The 21538-nt window shown below is 38.8% G+C and overlaps 5 non-coding genes across 5 annotated transcripts; all 5 read right to left on the bottom strand.

The window, feature by feature from the left end:
• Positions 1 to 229: 229 nt before the first annotated feature.
• On the bottom strand, positions 230 to 302 carry TRNAR-CCU (transfer RNA arginine (anticodon CCU)). The gene has a single exon. It is a non-coding gene; the product is annotated as a tRNA-Arg (tRNA).
• An 18384-nt stretch (positions 303 to 18686) lies between these two features.
• Positions 18687 to 18759, bottom strand: TRNAR-CCU (transfer RNA arginine (anticodon CCU)). The gene has a single exon. It is a non-coding gene; the product is annotated as a tRNA-Arg (tRNA).
• A 592-nt stretch (positions 18760 to 19351) lies between these two features.
• Positions 19352 to 19424, bottom strand: TRNAR-CCU (transfer RNA arginine (anticodon CCU)). Its single transcript has one exon. It is a non-coding gene; the product is annotated as a tRNA-Arg (tRNA).
• Positions 19425 to 19879: 455 nt separating this feature from the next.
• On the bottom strand, positions 19880 to 19952 carry TRNAR-CCU (transfer RNA arginine (anticodon CCU)). Its single transcript has one exon. It is a non-coding gene; the product is annotated as a tRNA-Arg (tRNA).
• Positions 19953 to 20322: 370 nt separating this feature from the next.
• TRNAR-UCG (transfer RNA arginine (anticodon UCG)) lies at positions 20323 to 20395 on the bottom strand. Its single transcript has one exon. It is a non-coding gene; the product is annotated as a tRNA-Arg (tRNA).
• Between the last annotated feature and the right edge of the window lie 1143 nt (positions 20396 to 21538).

The following is a 21538-nucleotide window of genomic DNA, read 5'->3' as shown; positions in this document are numbered from 1 at the left end:
AGTTACTAAATGTCTCTCCGAACAGCGCATGCGCTGGCTCAGGCGAGACCTAGAAATGTGTAACCATAAATCTGGGTTCAAATTCCATTCCCCGCACTTGGTCAAATTGTGCAAGTGTTTTTACTTCCCAGCACCTCACTTTTCGTGAGAGACCTGTGAAATCCATATAAAGCATTCACTGGTTTGTGCTTTGTAAAAATAAAAGGCAACATCAAAAAGTAGGCATCTGCACCCCAGATGGGACTTGAACCCACAATCCCTGGCTTAGGAGGCCAGTGCCTTATCCATTAGGCCACTGGGGCTACATTGTCCTTGTATTTGCCCGTAGTCATGATACATCAACCACTCAGCAACCTGTACTCGCGATTCAAGTTAGGATTTTGGGAATTCGTTTTCCAATACACTCAGAGACAGCAATCTCTGTATAAACCCCCTCAAATGTCCTTATATCAGACGAATTGTGAGTCAGTAGATCAATAATGTCTCAAGTCTCTTGTGATAACCACAAGGTGCAGCTGCTAAACTCTATTCACTACGGTTGTGTTGTGATTTCATAATGCCTCCTGCTAGAGACAGCAGCAAAGGTGAAGGCAGGTCAAGGAGCACAACTGCATCTGCAGTTCAAACAACGTAACTGAGAACTGGCTTCTTCTTCTGATACGTTTTTCTAAATTGATCAGTACTTGGCAGAAAGAAGATACTTATGGTAACAGGTTTAGTTTTTGCATGCTGTAGATCATTACTGGAAAAATAGACTCCATCTGCCTGTCTATAGAGCAGTAAAACTGAGAACTTTTTTGCAACAAATTATTAAATGATTTGTGGGAATGTATAATTCTCCACCACGGATTAGGTTTTTATTCTTCATACCTGCACCCATAGTCTTTCATATGGAACAGCAAGACAGTAAGGATTTAAATGCTTTGTGTGAAGGATGATCGCATAGAAATGTAATAATATGAAATAAAATACCATCAGTTGTACATTACAAGGGTACTGCTAGTCACCTCCGAAATCCATGACCTTATTAAGGAACTGTACATTCAGCCTTGTTAAGTGATACTGTTGCAAATTCATCCTGTGCCCTGGGCACCCCCCAACTTTTTGCTGACTGGAACTGGTGGTAACTGACTCTGACTGACCTTGGGCTCTGCCTAACCAGGCCCAGGGCCAGTGCCAAGCTAAAAGGAACACATTAGAATACAGTTAAAACACACAACATACACTAGGGTACACTATGGTATGGTGGGGTACCCCTGTAATTGGCATGACCTACCCCATAAGCCCCTAGTATATAATAGGGCAGGGGATTGAAACTACCTAGAAGTCCCCAGTACCCTGGGGCATGGCAGTTTTTAGAGGCCAGCAGATTTTTCTGCACTTGCATGTGTGCAATGCTGAAGCCTGGGGTCAGTTTAAAACCGGCCCTGGCTGCCAGGACTGCGTTTAAAAAGTAAATTGTGCCCAAACTCGACTTTGGTGGTAGGGGCACTTAGAAATGGAAAACCTACAATGTTTTGGCATATTAGGGACCCACAGGGTCTCCCCTAGGTAGCCCAGGGGTGGGGGGTCAGTTATTTATAAGGTACACCCTTATAAAAATGAGTTTTTATATGCCTGGGTAAAGTGAAATTTCCCATTTCACTCCCCACATTGTGTTAAATTGCTGGTCAAATTCGACTTTGATGCTAGGAGCACTGGGTAAGGAGGATCTGCTGCTTGAAACTTACTGAAGCAAGAAGTGCCCTGCTGCAAAGTTCAGCTGTGCAAAGATTTCTAAGGGCTGACCTCTGAAAACTGCACCATCTGAAAACTGCAGCCCTGTGGATTACCTTGCTACAAAAGGACTAAGAAGTAGACTCCCTGCAAGCTACAGGTTAACAGAGCTCACCTGGACAGCCCCACAAAGAATCCCCAGCCTGGAGTACCAGTGGATTTGAAAGGGTTTTGTTCAAGTGGATTGCAGAATTGAAGTTTCACACTTTCAAGGACCCTCTGGGAGATTCCAGAACCTTGGATTGTGTGTTGGATACTTTGGGACCCGCAAGCAGAACTTCAGGAAGGAGTTCTAACTTGACCCAGCCTGCTGGAGAAGGCTTCACAACACAGTGGTGAGAAAATTCTCCAGAACAATTTCTAAAGGTGTCATCCTGTCAGAGAAAACGAAATGACTAAAAGGGGCACTGTTGGCTTCTAAGCACTAGAAAGTGACTAATCTTTTAAAATTCATATCTCTGGTTCCCAACAGTGGATTTTTTTTCGTTTTGGTGTCATTTAAAAAATAAAAATATTACCTATTTTTATAAATTGGTGTTGGATTTTTATTTTGTGGTGTGTCTTAATTATTTACTGAAATTGTGTTTTTGAATGCTTTACATACCTGTCTGAAGTTAAGCCTGTCTGCTCGCAACCACGTTACCAAGGGTTGAGCATAGGAATAATTTTCTAAGACCTATGCTGGGTCCTACCATGTGTTAGTGGCCTTATTGCCAGTGGCAGACCTACATTTGCCCCTACCAATAACCCACTTTCCAACAGATACTCGGCCCCTCCTCGCCTTTAGATGCGCCCCCCCTGCTCAACAGCAGCACTGGGGTACTGTTAACTCGAACCAGTCCTAACATTAAAAAGTTGTTAAATAAAAGGGCAAGCGTTTGTTTTTAGGTTAATTGAAGTTATAGAAAGGAAGTGACTAAATTTCCTGCACCACTTTACTTTAGGAACACTTTTATTTTTAAAGACCTATTATAGCAATCCTATAATAAAGTCGCTTTAAAATTCTAAAAGTGTATTTCATTAACATGCAGAACCGTTCCACCTTCATGCACTGGATTATTTCAGTGCCTTGAGAAGTGATTTTTTCTAACAAGAATTTAAGAAACATTCATGCTTCCTTCCACCCACACTGACAACAATCGCAATAGTAAGTTAAGAGGCAAGTCACATGTTATGCGCTCTTTGGGGGGGGTGGGGGCTAGGTTGCTACGGACAACATTATAGTTTATAAAATCATACACATGAGTTGGTTTCCTACAGTGCACAACTTGAATTCCTGTATTTCATTGTCATTTTATAAGTGATCATGAAGAATAAGGCGGTAAAGTGAAAGAAGATAATTGCTGAGAACCACACAATTTGGTCAAGTGGGGAGCCGGGATTGATCATGCGTTTTTTGGTTTCATAATGTGAAATTCAGCCCCGAGATGTACACGTTTGACTTCCCCTTCACCCACCTTACAGTCCTAATGTTGGTGAGAGTGAAGACCCTGACAGAACTGGATGAACTGCAAAAAACACATTGTTACTCCACCCCAGATGGGACTCGAGCCCACAATCCCTGGCTAAGGAGGCCAGTGCCTTATACATTATGCCACTGGGGCTGCTTAGCTAAACAGGAAACCATTAATTTACTACTCACTTTCTCGACAAACTACAGGTTAAACCCACTCGTCGCTCCTAGGTAGGTATAAAACAAGTACATACAATCTTCAAAAAAATACCCATGCTGTGGTGATTAAAGTTTAAAATGTCAGAGTTTATGTGAACCAACCGGTTTCACATCACATTCAGCCCTAATGTGCTTAAGAGTGAAGACCACAGCAAAATTGGATATCCAACCACAAACACATATTTCTTTCATCCCCAGATAGGTCTCGAACTTTCAAACTCCATCGGGCCACTGTGTGCTGTATGTACCCGTGCGGCGTATAGTTACGATTTCTGCCGGGACGATTGAATAAATTATACATAATTTTACATAAATATTTTCACGGTCAGGTGCAAAACACCACTGATGTGATGATTAAAGATTGAGTCAGTAGAATTTACTGGAATTGGTTAACAAATCCATCACGCTGAAGTGCATGCGACTGAAGATCGAATCCATCACGCTGCAGTGCATGAGACTGAAGATCGAATCCATCACGCTGCAGTGCATGAGACTGAAGATCGAATCCATCATGCTGCAGTGCATGCGACTGAAGATCGAATCCATCACGCTGCAGTGCATGTGACTGAAGATCAAATCCATCACGCTGCAGTGCATGAGACTGAAGATCGAATCCATCACGCTGCAGTGCATGAGACTGAAGTTCGAATCCATCACGCTGCAGTGCATGAGACTGAAGATCGAATCCATCATGCTGCGGTGCATGAGACTGAAGATCGAATCCATCACGCTGCAGTGCATGCGACTGAAGATCGAATCCATCACGCTGCAGTGCATGAGACTGAAGATCGAATCCATCACGCTGCAGTGCAAGAGACTGAAGATCGAATCCATCATGCTGCAGTGCATGCGACTGAAGATCGAATCCATCATGCTGCAGTGCATGTGACTGAAGATCGAGTCCATCACGCTGCAGTGCATGAGACTGAAGATCGAATCCATCACGCTGCGGTGCATGAGACTGAAGATCGAATCCATCACGCTGCAGTGCATGCGACTGAAGATCGAATCCATCACGCTGAAGTGCATGCGACTGAAGATCGAATCCATCATGCTGCAGTGCATGAGACTGAAGATCGAATCCATCACGCTGAAGTGCATGCGACTTAAGATCGAATCCATCACGCTGCAGTGCATGAGACTGAAGATCGAATCCATCACGCTGCAGTGCATGCGACTGAAGATCGAATCCATCACGCTGCAGTGCATGAGACTGAAGATCGAATCCATCACGCTGCAGTGCATGAGACTGAAGATCGAATCCATCACGCTGCGGTGCATGAGACTGAAGATCGAATCCATCACGCTGCGGTGCATGAGACTGAAGATGCTAACAAAAATATGATACTTGACAACAACAACAAAAACTTTTCATCCACCACCCCAGATGGGACACAAACCCACAATCCTTATCCATTAGGCCACTGGGGCTACACAGGCTTTACAGTGCCCGTAGTCAGAACACATCAACCACTCAGTACCTGTCGTCCCAATTGGAACTCAGATGTATGGAATAAGTTATACAATACATCCAGAGACAGCAATCCCTGTATAAACCCCGTCTCTAATGTCCTTTTAACAGTCGAATTGTCAAGTCTCCAGTCACCTGTAAAAACCACAAGGTGCAGCTGCTAAATCTAGTAACTACAGTTGTGTTGTGACTTCATAATGCCTCCTGCTAGAAACAGCAGCAAAGATGAAGGCAGGTCCAGGAGCACACCTGCAGCTGCAGTTTAAACAACACAAATGAGAACTGGCTTTTCCTTTTTCTGATAGGCTTTTTCTAAAATTATCAGTGCTAGCAGCAAAGAGATATTTATGGCAACAAATTCAGTTTTTGTATGCTTTATGTTATTACTGGAAAGAGAGGTGCTATCTGCATGTTCATACAGCATTTGTTAATGTGTCTTTTGCCATCTGATGTGCTTTCAAAAGTTTGTTCTTTTTTTCTTCGTGGTGATCAGTCTGAAAAGAGTCAATGGGTCTATTACACACCAGAGGAATCACTGACACAATATCGAAAGACAAAAAATCGACCTACAAATATATCGATACAAAATTATCGATCACATTATTATCGACATCACATACTTATTTAAAACATTACAAAAATATCGAACACACAATATCGAACTACATAAATATAGATACACAAAATATCGCAAACACAGTTATCGAAATCCTTAAATATCGACGCTCATTAATATACATATACTTCATTACAAAATATCGTAAACTAAAATATCGACCACTAAAATATCTCCATTTTACCAATATCGACTATATAAAATTAAATTAAAGACTAAAATCAAACAACATAAACACCAAATAATGTCTTTTAACTCTACACAAAATTAATATTAAACAATAATATATTTACTACATTTAAAAATGGATTAAAAAACTTAACTATTTACTAAAACATTATTAACAACCTTCCTACATTAAACAACTATATTATGAAATTATACTTTATCAATTCATCCATACAATACATAATATAATGTTTAGAAAAATACATATAGAATAATACACCACAAAACCACTAATTAGGGTTTTCCTTATTAGGAAACTAACTACCAGAATAAAAAAAAACAAATTGGAACTAACCAATAAAAACACTCCTAATTCAAACTAACCAATAAAACACAGATTACAACATCCAAAGCACTATAAAAAGAAGTTCTACTTCATTCACAGTCCAGAACCAAAAAAACGAAATTGAATGAAGAAGAAAATCTACTGGATTGCAACTGCAGATATAAGGAAATCAACATAGAGCAAATATTTAAAACTATCAAAAGTAAGTTAACTATATTATACTCATTAAGACTCAAATCTAATAAATTGTAATTACAATATACATACACTATAAATAAATAAATGTCTTCTTTCTATTTCATGTTTTCACTACAGGAAACTCCAAAAGAAACTAAGAAAATACAGAACAGCACCAAAAAAGATACAACTAAAAAGTAAGTATTTCACAACCAAAAATCAACTAATAGATTAAAATACCACCCTAATTAAATCCCAATTACAAATCCCCTAACCATTCCCTATAAAAATATAGAAACAATTATTAAAACAAATTTACTTTTATTTTCCAGAGAAAGAAAATACTAGAAGAAAATTCCACAAATAAAGAATAAAAAGCATTCTACTCAAACACATCAAAACCAACTTTGTAAGTATATTGTAACTAAATCTTGGTTTCTTTCTACTGAAATTCATACAACAGCATATATAATAACTATAATATATATTTTTCATAGATAAAGCTACATCAAAATGACGGAAGGAGCAGAATTCATAACAAGCCAGAAGGGAAAAATGTTACTATGCTATATGGGATACACTTACACACAGGAAAAAGTGTATGGTTTAAAAGTTAACTGGAAATGCACTAAATACTACTCTAATAAGTGCTATGGGCGTGCTACAACAAGACAAACAACAGTACTGTACACTAGAGAACATAACCATCCACCAAACATTACTGAAATAGAAGTCAGATCTGCTTTAGAAACTATAAAGGAAGCTAGCACAAGTTCTCAAAAACCTACAAGTGTAATTTTAAAAGAGCAGCTTCCCAAAATTCCTAAAACTGCTACTACACAAATGCCATCTGTAACTTCACTCAAAAGAACTATAGCACGTACTAAAAAAAACACTACTACTTCAACCCCAATTCCTCACACATATAGTGAAGTTATTCTAAGTCCAGAACAAAGTATAACTTTAAGCATAGAACCATTTGTCATTTTTGATAATAAAAACAATGACTGAAGAATAATAATATTTGGAACAGCTAATAATCTCTGTAAACTACAAGAATCACAAAACTGGATGATGGATGGGACTTTTACCATATGTCCCAAACCCTTTTTCCAACTATATACAATACATGTCCTATATCACAATTGCAATATACCATTAATTTACACATTATTACCAAACAAACATAACTCCACATACACTGAACTATTAAATACAATAAAACAAAAAACAAATAACTTTTCCCCACAAAAAATAATCCTAGATTTTGAACATGCAATGATTAATACTATATTAAAAACACAACCCCATACCTCCATCCAAGGCTGTTACTATCATTTTAATCAGTGCCTATACAGACACATGCAAAACTCAGCCCTAAGCATTGAATATGCAACTAATTCAGCTTTCGCATATCAAATAAAAAAACTAATAGCACTAGCTTATGTACCTGACACAGACGTAACAGAACATTACAACATTTTAATAGACAGTGCCTTCTACAAACAAAATGAAGAAAAACTAAGTTCACTATTGGACTATTTCGAAGATACATGGGTCGGCAGACTACATAGATCTGGCCACAGAAGAAACCCTAAATTCTTAATTCCCTGGTGGAACGTATACAGAAACACATGGAGAATCAAAAACTAATAACACAGTTGAAGGATGGCATAACGCCTTCCTGCAATCAACAGGCAGAACAAAACCAACACTAGAAAGATTTCTATCATGCCTACAAAAAGAACAGAGTTATCAAGAGTTCCGAATGGAACAATCCATAACTCAGCTAACTCCAAAAACCTCAAAATAAACTAAACAAATGTATAAATATCCAGAGCAACAAGTAAAATTGTACCCTACTACCAAAGGCCTAGAATACCTAAACATCATAGCTAAAACACTTCTTTAAAAGACCAATACAAATAAATGACTAATTACTCATTTTCAATAATATCAAACACATAAAATATATTGATCTTATTACAAAAATAATTACTGTGTGTAACATATTTATACATATTGTCAAAAATATATTAACACACATTAATAATATTTGTAATAAAATAAAAATAAACAATAATATTAAACAATACCCACCCACAAGAAATAATAATAAATTAACTTACCAAGTTTATTCCAAACTCTGAAAAATCCATTTCCTGCTTACGCAATCCAAACATAAAAAAAAAGCTTCCCAAAAAAAAATGCAAAAATACAACTGTCGATTAAATCCATAATCCATTCACCAAATATCCTTCGAAAAACCATGAAAAACCCGAAAATAGTTAAAAATATTAAAAAACGATTCATGAAAACCGAAACATTTAAAGAAGTGTAAAAAACATATTGTTCAATAAAACGAACACACACTTCTTTAAAAAAAAACGACTCCATCCGAAACGAAGAACCTAGAAAAGAAAGTATAAAAACAAAGCAACATACATTCCCACCCACATAAAACAACACATAAACACTTACTAACAATAGTACTAGATTTAAAAGAGTTCTAAATATACATTAAACACCTTAAACCTAACTCTCGAAACATGCCTACACAACGTTAAAAACACGTAAAAACACAACACGCAACTCTAACACATAACATTTCCAAATATAACTAATATATATACAGCTACACTAAACAGTATCTAACTAGGCTCAAAATAAAGTTTTAAACCATCTAAAACATATAAAACAAACCTTACCTTTCACAACGCGAAGTAACTCCCAACCGCGAGCTTCCCTTCAAATCAAATGACCCAAAACAACATTACCGGGTTACAAAATAGAGGGCCCAAAACATAATAAAACATTTAACTATACCAAAAAACCCTCATTAAATCAGGTAAAAAGTAAATTCACACACAAATATTTTCTATTATTTAGCTAAAATAGACCTATTTTTTTCATGTACCTAAAAATTGTCAACAAATGTTCCTCATGTGTAAAATTATAAAAATAAATATTACAAAATATAAAATATTTATTATTATAATTTCTAAAAAGAAAATACTACAAAACAATGTATGAAAAATTGTTACAAATATTTAGCATGAATGCTAACATTTTATTTATGTTAAAAATATGTTTGTTTTGAAAACATTGTAAAAAAAAACTTAATATTAATATTTTACATAGTAATATTAATAAAAAACTTATAACATGTTTGTACTACAAATATTAAAATGTTTATATATGAAAATATTTGCCAAAAGTTTTGTATAAAGATTTACAAAACTTATTGCTATGTTAAATTTAATTTAAAACACAAAATTCTACTACATTATAAATAATTTTAATTTACTAAAAAATTGTACAAAATATAGTAAATGTACATAACATTTGTTCTGACCTATATTCAATATGTTTGAATTTTATTACAATGTAAATAATGATATTTCTGAATGATCTTACTCAAATGAATAAACAATAAAAAATTACAAAAACTACAATAAAAACCATGTTCTTGTCTTATTAATTGTGGTTCTCTGATTATTTATATTTACCTTATATTATCAATATTTAACATATAGAAAAAATTGTTTTTACAAAAATAAAAATCAATAAATATTATAAAATTACAGAATACCATTACCCATTATTCCAATACAAAATATTCATATTTTTTTCCTACTAATAACATTAAATATATCAATAAACATATCATATTAAAACTTTAAGTGTATTTATTATCCTAAACTATAAATATTTAATTAATTAGTACAAATCCAATATATAATAATAAAATACAATTAATATACACTTAAATATTTTTTTACTATTGCTGTATCAATGTAATTTAATTTAATGAAATACCAGACAGTAAACCTCAAAATATACTATAACCACTGCACTTAACAATAATCACAGTACATGTTCCAAAGTAAAAATAACTAATTCTACACTTCCAATGCTATTTAAATTAATTAAATCAATAATAACAAATATACACAATTTACATACTATTATGACTACAAACTATAACAAAACATGATAAATACTTAAAACACTAAACATAAACTATTACCTATTTCCACTCTAATCTACAATAAGGTGCTGATTACGATCCGTTAAAAACCGCGTACGAACCGTCGGTCGGAGCGAATTCCCCGTCCGACTCGTACCCGGTCGTAAAACTGTACAAACATGGAATTACGATTCGCACGGAAACACCATTTCCGTACGAATCGTAAAAAACACCGACCGACGAAAATATACATACGAATGTGATCCGGGAATGCTGCGACGTGACGTCGGGACGCTTTCAGGCAGCGTTTCACGAACCAGGAATTACGATTCGAACCGACAGCAGTCCGGACGGCAATATTTTCACGGCACCCAAAAAGTGCCGCAAAAGCGAAGTACGGCGCGAATCGACCAGAGTAGGTGGCCCGGTACGCACCGTACCCCCCCCCAGCCCCCGTAGGTACGCGCCGACCCCCCCCAGCCCCCGTAGGTACGCGCCGACCCCCCCCCAGCCCCCGTAGGTATGCGCCGACCCCCCCCAGCCCCCGTAGGTACGCGCCGACCCCCCCTGTGTGTACACCCGTGTACGGTGCGTACCCCCCCGTGTACGCTCGAGTCGAACCCCCCCGTGTACGCTCGAGTCGAACCCCCCCGTGTACGCTCGAGTCGAACCCCCCCGTGTACGTTCGAGTCGTACCCCCACCCGTGTATGTACGGTGCGTACCCCCAGCGCTACGCGCTGGGGGTACGCACCGTACATACACGGGTGGGGGTACGACTCGAACGTACACGGGGGGTTCGACTCGAGCGTACACGGGGGGGTTCGACTCGAGCGTACACGGGGGGGTACGCACCGTACATACACGGGTGGGGGTACGACTCGAGCGTACACGGGGGGGTTCGACTCGAGCGTACACGGGGGGGTTCGACTCGAGCGTACACGGGGGGTACGCACCGTACATACACGGGTGGGGGTACGACTCGAGCGTACACGGGGGGGTTCGACTCGAGCGTACACGGGGGGGTACGCACCGTACACGGGTGTACACACAGGGGGGGTCGGCACGTACCTACGGGGGCTGGGGGGGGGGGTCGGCACGTACCTACGGGGGCTGGGGGGGGGTCGGCGCGTACCTACGGGGGCTGGGGGGGGGTCGGCGCGTACCTACGGGGGCTGGGGGGGGGTCGGCGCGTACCTACGCGGGCGGGGGGGGTACGGCACGTACCGGGCACCTGTTTGGACGTCTCCATGGTTGTTATGGGAGTTCGGTGCGGACGGTCTTTTCACCATACGGTTGTACATTCGGACGCCCGGGATGGATCGTGATTCCCCGGTCGGAGTTCACCTTTCACGTTTGTACGGTGAATCGTACGAGGACGTGTCGGACACATTTTCCGACCCGAGGACGTGTGGGGAAATATTCCCAGTGCGGTTCGTATGGACTTTTTACCATGCGAATCGTGATTGCCAGTTCGTACGGCACTTGTACGATTCGTACGGTAAAAAGACCCGATACGAGTCGTACGGGGACATTTTTTACCGGATCGTGATCGGCACCTTAATTGTAGTAGATAGATGCTGGACAGTAAACATGAATAATTTCCTATTACCACTCCACTGTACAATAGGATACAGTAGCTGCTGCTCAGTAAACATAAACAATTTACTATTCCCACTCCCATCTATAATAAATTAAAGTAGGTGCTGGACAGTGACCATAAAAAATTTACTATTCCCACTCCAGTCTATAATAAATTAGAGTAGGTGCTGGACAGTGACCATAAATAATTTACTATTCCCACTCCAGTCTATAATAAACTAGAGTAGGTGCTGGACAGTGACCATAAATCATTTACTATTCCCACTCCAGTCTATTATAAATTAGAGTAGGTGCTGGACAGTAACCATAAATAATTTACTATTCCCACTCCAGTCTATAATAAATTAGAGTAGGTGCTGGACAGTGACCATAAATAATTGACTATTCCCACTCCAGTCTATAATAAATTAGAGTAGGTGCTGGACAGTGACCATAAATAATTTACTATTCCCACTCCAGTCTATAATAAACTAGAGTAGGTGCTGGACAGTGACCATAAATCATTTACTATTCCCACTCCAGTCTATTATAAATTAGAGTAGGTGCTGGACAGTAACCATAAATAATTTACTATCCCCACTCCAGTCTATAATAAATTAGAGTAGGTGCTGGACAGTGACCATAAATAATTGACTATTCCCACTCCAGTCTATAATAAATTAGAGTAGGTGCTGGACACTGACCATAAATAATTTACTATTCCCACTCCATTCCATAATAAATTAGAGTAGGTGCTGGACGCTGACCATAAATAATTTACTATTCCCACTCCAGTCTATAATAAATTAGAGTAGGTGCTGGACACTGACCATAAATAATTTACTATTCCCACTCCAGTCTATAATAAATTAGAGTAGGTGCTGGACACTGACCATAAATAATGTACTATTCCCACTCCAGTCTATAATAAATTAGAGTAGGTGCTGGACACTGACCATAAATAATGTACTATTCCCACTCCAGTCTATAATAAATTAGAGTAGGTGCTGGACACTGACCATAAATAATTTACTATTCCCACTCCAGTCTATAATAAACTAGAGTAGGTGCTGGACAGTGACCATAAATAATTTACTATTCCCACTCCAGTCTATAATAAACTAGAGTAGGTGCTGGACAGTGACCATAAATAATTTACTATTCCCACTCCACTCTATAATAAATGAGAGTAGGTGCTGGACAGTGACCATCAATAATTTACTATTCCCACTCCAGTCTATAATAAATTAAAGTAGGTGCTGGACACTGACCATAAATAATTTACTATTCCCACTGCAGTTTATAATAAATTAAAGTAGGTGCTGGACAGTGACCATAAATAATTTACTATTCCCACTCCAGTCTATAATAAATTAGAGTAGGTGCTGGACACTGACCATAAATAATTTACTATTCCCACTCCAGTCTATAATAAATTAGAGTAGGTGGTGGACACTGACCATAAATGATTTACTATTCCAACTCCAGTCTATAATAAATTAGAGTAGGTGCTGGACAGTGACCATAAATAATTTACTATTCCCACTCCAGTCTATAATAAATTAGAGTAGGTGCTGGACAGTGACCATAAATATTTTACTATTCCCACTCCAGTCTATAATAAACTAGAGTAGGTGCTGGACACTGAGCATAAATGATTTACTATTCCAACTCCAGTCTATAATAAATTAGAGTAGGTGCTGGACAGTGACCATAAATAATTTACTATTCCCACTCCAGTCTATAACAAATTAGAGTAGGTGCTGGACAGTGACCATCAATAATTTACTATTCCCACTCCAGTCTACAATAAATTAAAGTAGGTGCTGGACAGTGACCATAAATAATTTACTATTCCCACTCCAGTCTATAATAAATTAGAGTAGGTGCTGGACACTGACCATAAATAATTTACTATTCCCACTCCAATCTATATTGAATTAGTGTTACTATTTTTTTTAGATTTTTTTTAAAAATTACTATTTTCTAAACACTACCCACCCTTATCCCCTATAAATCCTACATCCCTATTATTAAAATAATTATCTTCTTAAAAATTTTAAATTTTTATTGAAAGAACAATTCTAAATGTAATTTTTTTTTTTATAAATATTACATTTTATATATATTTCAAAAACACTCCCCACCCTTATCCCCTATAACCCCAAAATCCCACTTATTACATTTATTTTATTATTAAAAAAAAATTATTTAAATTTTAATACCAAATTTGAAATTTAATTTTTTTTATAAAATATAAAATATTAAATTTATTTCTTAAACACTCCCCACCCTTATCCCCTATAACCCCAAAATCCCACTTATTACATTTATTTTATTATTTAAATTTTTTAATTTTAATTTTAATAACAAATTTGAAATTTCATTTTTTTTTATAAAATATAAAATATTAAATATATTTCTAAAACAATCCCCACCCTTATCCCCTATAAACCCAAATTCCCACTTATTACATTTAATTTATTATTAAAATGTTAAATTTTCAATTTTATTCCTAAATTTATTTGTAAAATTATTTCATAAAAAATTTAATTTAATATTTATTTCCAAAACACTCCCCACCCTTAACCCCTATATACACAACATCCCACTAATAAAAATATTTTCCTAATTAAAATGTAAATATTGCAATTTTGTTCAAAATTTAAATTCAAATTGTACAAAAATGTATTAAAATATTTTATTTAAAATATATATTTTTAAAACACTCCCCACCCTTATCCCCTATAAACCCAACATCCCGCTCCTAAAATTATATATCAAAATTAAAAATATTATATTAATATAAACAAAATTATTATTTTTAATACACTTAAATAAACATTTTCTAACACTTATAAACAATAAATTTTAACAAATAACAAAATCACAGAATACTATCCTTTTTCGATATTTTCACAACACGATATTATGTCTTTCGATATACTATACCTCAATATTTTACTACACATAACAATGTCGACATTTTTTACATTGATATCAATAACAGAGATATTTTGTTCCATCGATATTTTAACTTCGATATTTCTGTATATCGATATTACATTTCCGATATTTTGTCTACTCACCACACTAGAGGAGTAGCAGTGACCTTAAACGTAAAGGAAACCATTGGGGCTTGGATCCTACCGTAGGGAATCCCACTCAAAATCCTTCCTTGGATCTGGCTCCAACACAGAATGTGCTCTTAGCACTCTGGTGCCCCCAAAAAGCCACCCTTACTTCATATTTCAGCATTCTATCCTCAATTACTTGAGCCTTTGCATTACTTAGTTACTAACTAACTTACTGCCCGTTATGCCGACTGGCCACCCTTGCACTGCATATGTTCTATTTCACCTGCCCTTAAGTCTCAAGACTATGGACCAGTGCTAGTAATGTTGCAGTTTTGCGCAGGTGTAGCGGAGAGAGGAGACACGGGAATTACGTATAAAGGTGCCTTCAATTACCTCATGTCGAAGGAGAACAATCTTTGAATGGTGATATTCGTCATAAAAGCAGCAGCACCAGAACCAGCTCAGGCACAGTGGCCCAACCCATTCCCAATCCCTCTGCTCACACAGTCAGCTAATGAGAAGTATGTATGTAACCAAAATGGAACAATCTTACTTATGTGGTTGTCTTAGCTCCTGACTCATGCATAGAAGGCCCTACACAACTGTGGACCCACCTGATTAAACCACTGCCTGAACTTTCTTCAGTCCACCAGCAGTGGCGGCTGATGCAAATTAACAGTGGTGAGGTGAGGGGGGGAATACAAAAAAGAAAAAGAAAACTTACCTCATGCAGCTTCTGCCACCTCGCACCTCAGAGCTCCTCTGCTTTCTGGTCCCAGCAGACACTGAGACTTCAGCAGACTGCCTGTGCAATCCCCGCCCTGTTCTCATCTTATGAGATCAGGGCAGAGATTGGCCTGAGCGGGCTGGTTTCACGCTCCGCTCAGGACAGGGAGTCTGTGCAGTTTTTCTAACCCGGCTGTTCAATACAGCTGAGTTGGAGAAACCTAACTGCGCATGTCTGTTTGGCCGGCCAAACAAACATGTACAGTTACTAGTGCACTTTACTCCATGGCCCGGCCCACGCGTCTCCACACACGCTGGCTCAGCTAGCTGCTGAGAAATAAAACAATATCATTTTATTTTTCAGCTGCTGGCTGAGTCAGTAGGGCGATGCTCCTCCGCCCTTGCGGAGGAACAGCTGATGTCCACCAGACACCTCTGCTCTGTGTTCCTTATCTAACCCTCACCCCCGCATCTGACATAGCAGATGCAGAGGTCGCATCTTCTCCTACCTAGCAGCGAAGACATTGAACGAGCTACTCTTTCATCTATGGATCTCCCCGTCTCTTCTAGAGTTCTGAAAGTCCCTGAAGACCTATATTCTGCTAATCAACCGGACCCTGCCAGCGCCTGGATACCCTCATGGGTGACAAGTAGCGCTCTACAAATCACCAGATTGATTGAGAGTGAAAAGAGCACTACAGAGGTGAAATGAAACCTCTAAACAAAAGGTCATTGTGGACTGGAACTGGTTACAGTTTTTTTCTACTTCCTTTTCCCAGTATTTCAGGAAAAAGATAGTTCTTAATGTTGAGTTAAAGCTGCTACAATCACTAAAGTGCAGAAAGTGGAGCATAATTCTAGCCTCTGGTCCTGACATAGAATTGAACTCGACTATGGGTTTTCCATACTATCTGCGAGTAATCTGTATCTTTCACCCGCTCAAGCCCCTTGAAGAGAAGTAGACCTGGTATATTTGAACGACCCTAATGTTTAAACAACAACACCGGCACAGTGAGTACCTTTGTATTTTTGTGTGTGCGTAGAACACAATACTGAAGAGCAGGCATTTTGGGAATCAGCATCCTGACATATGACTGCAGCATCTTGGTGAGTAACAGCAGTTATTCTGATGTTATTTTATTTCTGGCACAGAAATTAAGATGATAACTTATTACTGAGCAGGTACTGTGATGAGCCTACTATATATGCGCTGTTGCACCCATAACACAAATAAATATCTGCTGTCTATCAATGTTTCTGTCACAGGCTGCACATTTTTCTGATAGGGGACGGGTCTTGTGTCGCTGGCCAGCTGCTAGGAAATCAAGCACTTTGGAATGGTGGCTAAACTGAAGTACTGGAATATAGGGCCAGTTCCCCTTCAGAACTGCTTAGAAGCAACAGATGAATGTTGCCTTCAATAAATCTATGAATTCTGACAGCAAAAAGCACCAGCCCGACTCACGAAACCAAATGTAAAAATATAGACAGAGATGAACATGTCCAGCTGAAATGCTTTTACTTTTTTTCAATTCACAAACATTCCCAGAAGTATATGGGGAAATCTGCTCCAGAAGCAGACTTCCAGGAATGTCATGTTGCATTTCCTTTGGACCCCTATTCTTCCTATGCAAAAAATTTCATAGCTAGACTTCAGCACATGGGGAATGTAATCAGCTGAGCAAATGAGTCATTTTTTTTTTTACAATTCTTTTTTTTCTCCATGGCAGAACCATCTTCCCCAACACCACCACAAAATGTGCTATTATCCATTTCTGGATTCTCGGTCCCATCCTACAATGAGGGTTAATCCAGATCCTGGCTGGAGTAACTTTCCAACCATTTCTGGGTGTGAAGGGGTCGGGCAGGAGTTTATGAATGCCCTTAAACATAGATTTGTGGTTGTTAATTTACAGAGAAAACCACACCTTGTAACAACCACTTCGCATCCCATGTGGGAAGTTTACCACTGTGGATTTCTCTGCACCCGTGGTAGGAAAATTTGCCATAGTAAGACAATTTATGACTGCCAGGAACCTTTTCTCTAGAGCACACTTCCATCTTGTAAACATTCTGGGGCAGATTTACAAGCCCCTTGCGCCTCATTTACGCCGCCGTTGCTGACTTGCAGGGATGTGCCAGGGAACGTAAATGTGCCCCTAAGGATTTAAATGATTTGTGTGAAGGATGATGTCATAGAAATGTATAACATGAAATAAAATACCATCTGTTGTACATTGAAAGGGTACTGCAAGTCACCTCTGAATTCCAAGACCTTATAAAGGAACTGTACATTCAGCCTTGTTAAGTGATGCTCAAAGTACGGCCCCATCTCGCCTTTAGATGCGCCCCCCTGCTCCACAGCAGCACTGGGGTACTGTTAACTCGAATCAGTCCTAACATTAAAAAGTTGTTAAATAAACGGGCAAGAGTTTATTTTCAGGTTAATTGAAGTTATAGAAAGGAAGAGACTAAATTTCCTGCACCACATAACTTTAGGAACACTTATTTTTAAAGACTTATTTGAGCAAACGTATAAAAATATGATAAAATCGCTTCAAAATTCTAAAAATGTATTTCATTAACATGCAGAACCGTTTCACCTTGTACATCGGAATATTTCAGTGCCTTGAGAAGTGATTATTTTAAGTGATATTTTTCTAACATTAATTTAATAAACATTCATTCTTCCTTCCGCCCACACTGACAACAATTGCAACAATAAACTAAGAGGCAAGTCACTTGTAATATGAGGTCTTTGGGAGGCCTAGGTTGTTATTAGGCACGGACAACATTATAGTTTATAAAATCATACACAGGAATTGGATTCGTACAGTGCACATCTTGAGCTCATGTATTTCACGGTCATTTTATAAGTGATCATGAAGAAAAAGAAGCGAAAGTGAACTAAAACAATTGCTGAGAATCACACAATGTGGTCAAATGGGAAGCCGTGAATGATCATGCGTTTTTCTGGTTTCATATTGTGAAATTCAGCTACTAGATGTACACATTTGACATCCCCTTCACCCACCTTACAGTCCTAATATAGATGAGAGTAAAGACCCTGACAAAACTGGATAAACTGCAAAAAACACATCTTTTCTCCACCCCAGATGGGACTCGAACCCACAATCCCTGGCTTAGGAGGCCAGTGCCTTATCCATTAGGCCACTGGGGCTACTTACTACTTCATCTCATCTCAAGCTGCAAGTACTTTCTCCATAACCGATGTCTACCCACTTGTTGCTACTAGTTAGGTATGAAACAAGTAAATACAATCTTCAAAAATATCCATGCTGCGGTGATCAAAGTTTGAAATGTCAGCGCTTAAGTGAACAGGTTAATCCATCATGTTTCAGCCCTATTGTGCTTAAGAGTGAAGACTGCAGAGCAGAATTGGATACACAATCACAAAAATAAATTTGTTTCACCCCCAGATGGGTCTCCAACTATGAATCCGTTTTAAACGTCTTCCCCATCGGGCCACTGGTGCCATATGAAGCTTTGCGGCAGATAGTTACGATTTCTACCTGGGCGAGTGAATGAATAATGTATAATCTTAAATAAATATTTTCACGGTCAGGTGCAATATACCACTGCAGTGGATGATTAAAGTTTGTGTCAAGAGAATTTACCGGACTCCTAACGAAGCCATCACGCTGCAGTGCATGCGACTGAAGATCGAATCCATTACGCTGCAGTGCACGAGACTGAAGATTCAAACAAAATAGGACACTTGACAATAACATTAAAAAAATGATTTATCCAACCACCCCAGATGGGACTCGAACCCACAATCCCTGGCTTAGGAGGCCAGTGCCTTATCCATTAGGCCACTGGGGCTATATGTATCAGGCCGTTGCCATGACACTTTCTATAGTGAGTGCTCCTGCGCAGGCGCAGGGCAATATTTTTTTTCTTCCGCATACTTCCATCTTGTAAACATTCTGAGTTACAAGCAAGACGAAGGTTAAAAATTCAGGGCATTGCGGGGCTCAGCCTACGCGGAAGTACACATAAATTGTCTGGGGGCGGCGTTTTACAGGCCATCACACAAACACATCTCTGAAGGAATTACCACAAAACACTACAGTTCAAACAAACATTGTTTAAATTCGTAGAAGTCCGAAATACACGATTACCTCTCGCGCAAATACATTATCTCCCAGTCAGACTCAGTAACACTTCACTTTATAATTTCTCTCTTTCGACCTTCACTTGGGCTCCCTGCGCTACTGCAAACCGGTAGGTTCAATAATGCTTCGGTCCAGGTAAAAGAAGGAAAAATGACATTGATCCACCCCAGATGGGACTCGAACCCACAATCCCTGGCTTAGGAGGCCAGTGCCTTATCCATTAGGCCACTGGGGCTGTTCCGTTATAACAGCGTTTCTTTATTCTTTGTTCGTTTCAGCACAACAAATGATGCGGGGTACTTTGGTGCACGTGCAGAAACAGAAGTACGCACATTTACTTGTCTCGGCATACACACTCATCCAGCTACTGTGTGATTTGTACATGGGCTAGATACTCTGACCTTACACTACAGTCACGCGTGCCGAACGTAACCCTCTATTTGCCTCCCACATTCTTCCTTGTTTGTTTTACGACGGTTTACTATCAGAACCAATAAAAGAAAAAACATAGTTAATCTAAAGTTACTTAAATAACTATTTGTTGGTGCTAATATTTAGAGCTAACCCAAAAAATGTACACATTTATGCAAGTGTCTAAAAACTAACGACCACGAAGGGACTCGAACCCTCAATCTTCTGATCCGAAGTCAGACGCCTTATCCATTAGGCCACGCGGTCTACTGCAGAAGAGGGCGTTCGTAATTATTAAGAAGCAATCCAACACTGCGCATATCAATGTTCAGAGAAAGAAGACTGCCAAGAAAGGTGCCAGCAGCCTCAGTTAAATGAAAAGGGGTGGGGGGAGATGTTGAACAGCCCTTGTGGTTTTCGTTATCTGCATACAAGCTTCTCTTTATCGCACGTTACCTTTTTATCTCATCGCGCCTTGTGTCATTTTCTCTCTCTTTTTCTTCGAGTTGGTCGAGTCAACAAATTACTATTACTGTTGCAAGTTTCAGTGCCGAGGTCAGTGTCACTCACAATGTTTTTCTCTCAGTATCCCCATATCAGTATATAAGGTGATGGAAGAAATAACCAAAGACACTTGATTCGATTAGAGGCTAGGTTCATGTTGAGATACCAGGTTTGCGAACAGGATTGGATAGTTTTTGAAAACAACAACGTTCTTAATACTGATATCTCAAGATATATAGCTAGCCTCTAACCGCTACAACAAGCTTTGGTGATTTCTTGAATCATCTTATATTATGGTCATTTGAAGTAACAGGTATAGGGTTAGGGAGGCGTTAAGCTTAATTCACATCCAATCCTTCCAACACATTCATACTTTCCTTTCCTATAAATGTTGCTAAGTCCCCATCAGTGTCATAAACGACCATTCGCCCATGTCAATTTTGGCGCCCCATGTCCCACGTGTCCCTTTTGGCAGCATCAGTGTATCCGACACGGTCCAAGTGTCACTATTCCAATGTCAATGTTTGTCAACATCAATGTTTAATTGTCCTAGTGTCCGTGTTTCGTTGTATCCATAGATGTTTCCCAGAGGCAGCAAGGGATGTTCCATTGTCCCCAGATTAGTTTCATTACCTCTGTATCAGTGTGATGTTGTCCAACTGTCACTGAGTACTCAGGGAAGGTCACTGTTGCAGTGAACAATGCCCATGTTTGTTTTCCAGTGTCAGTATCAATGTCAGTGTCTCCATGTCTGTCAATGGCATTTATAATAATGGGATAGAGTGCAACAATGTTATGTTAATAATATTTATAGAGCGCTCTTACACCAGACGGTTTCATGGCGCTAGTGGGGGAGATACAGCAGAAGTATGATAGTCAGGGCCTACTCATATGCCTGTGAGAATA

The sequence above is a fragment of the Triturus cristatus genome, chromosome 7 (assembly GCF_964204655.1).
Source record: "Triturus cristatus chromosome 7, aTriCri1.1, whole genome shotgun sequence".
Lineage (NCBI taxonomy): Eukaryota > Metazoa > Chordata > Amphibia > Caudata > Salamandridae > Triturus > Triturus cristatus.
The sequence above is the reverse complement of the archived record's forward strand: the minus strand, read 5'-3'. Positions and strand labels throughout refer to the sequence as shown.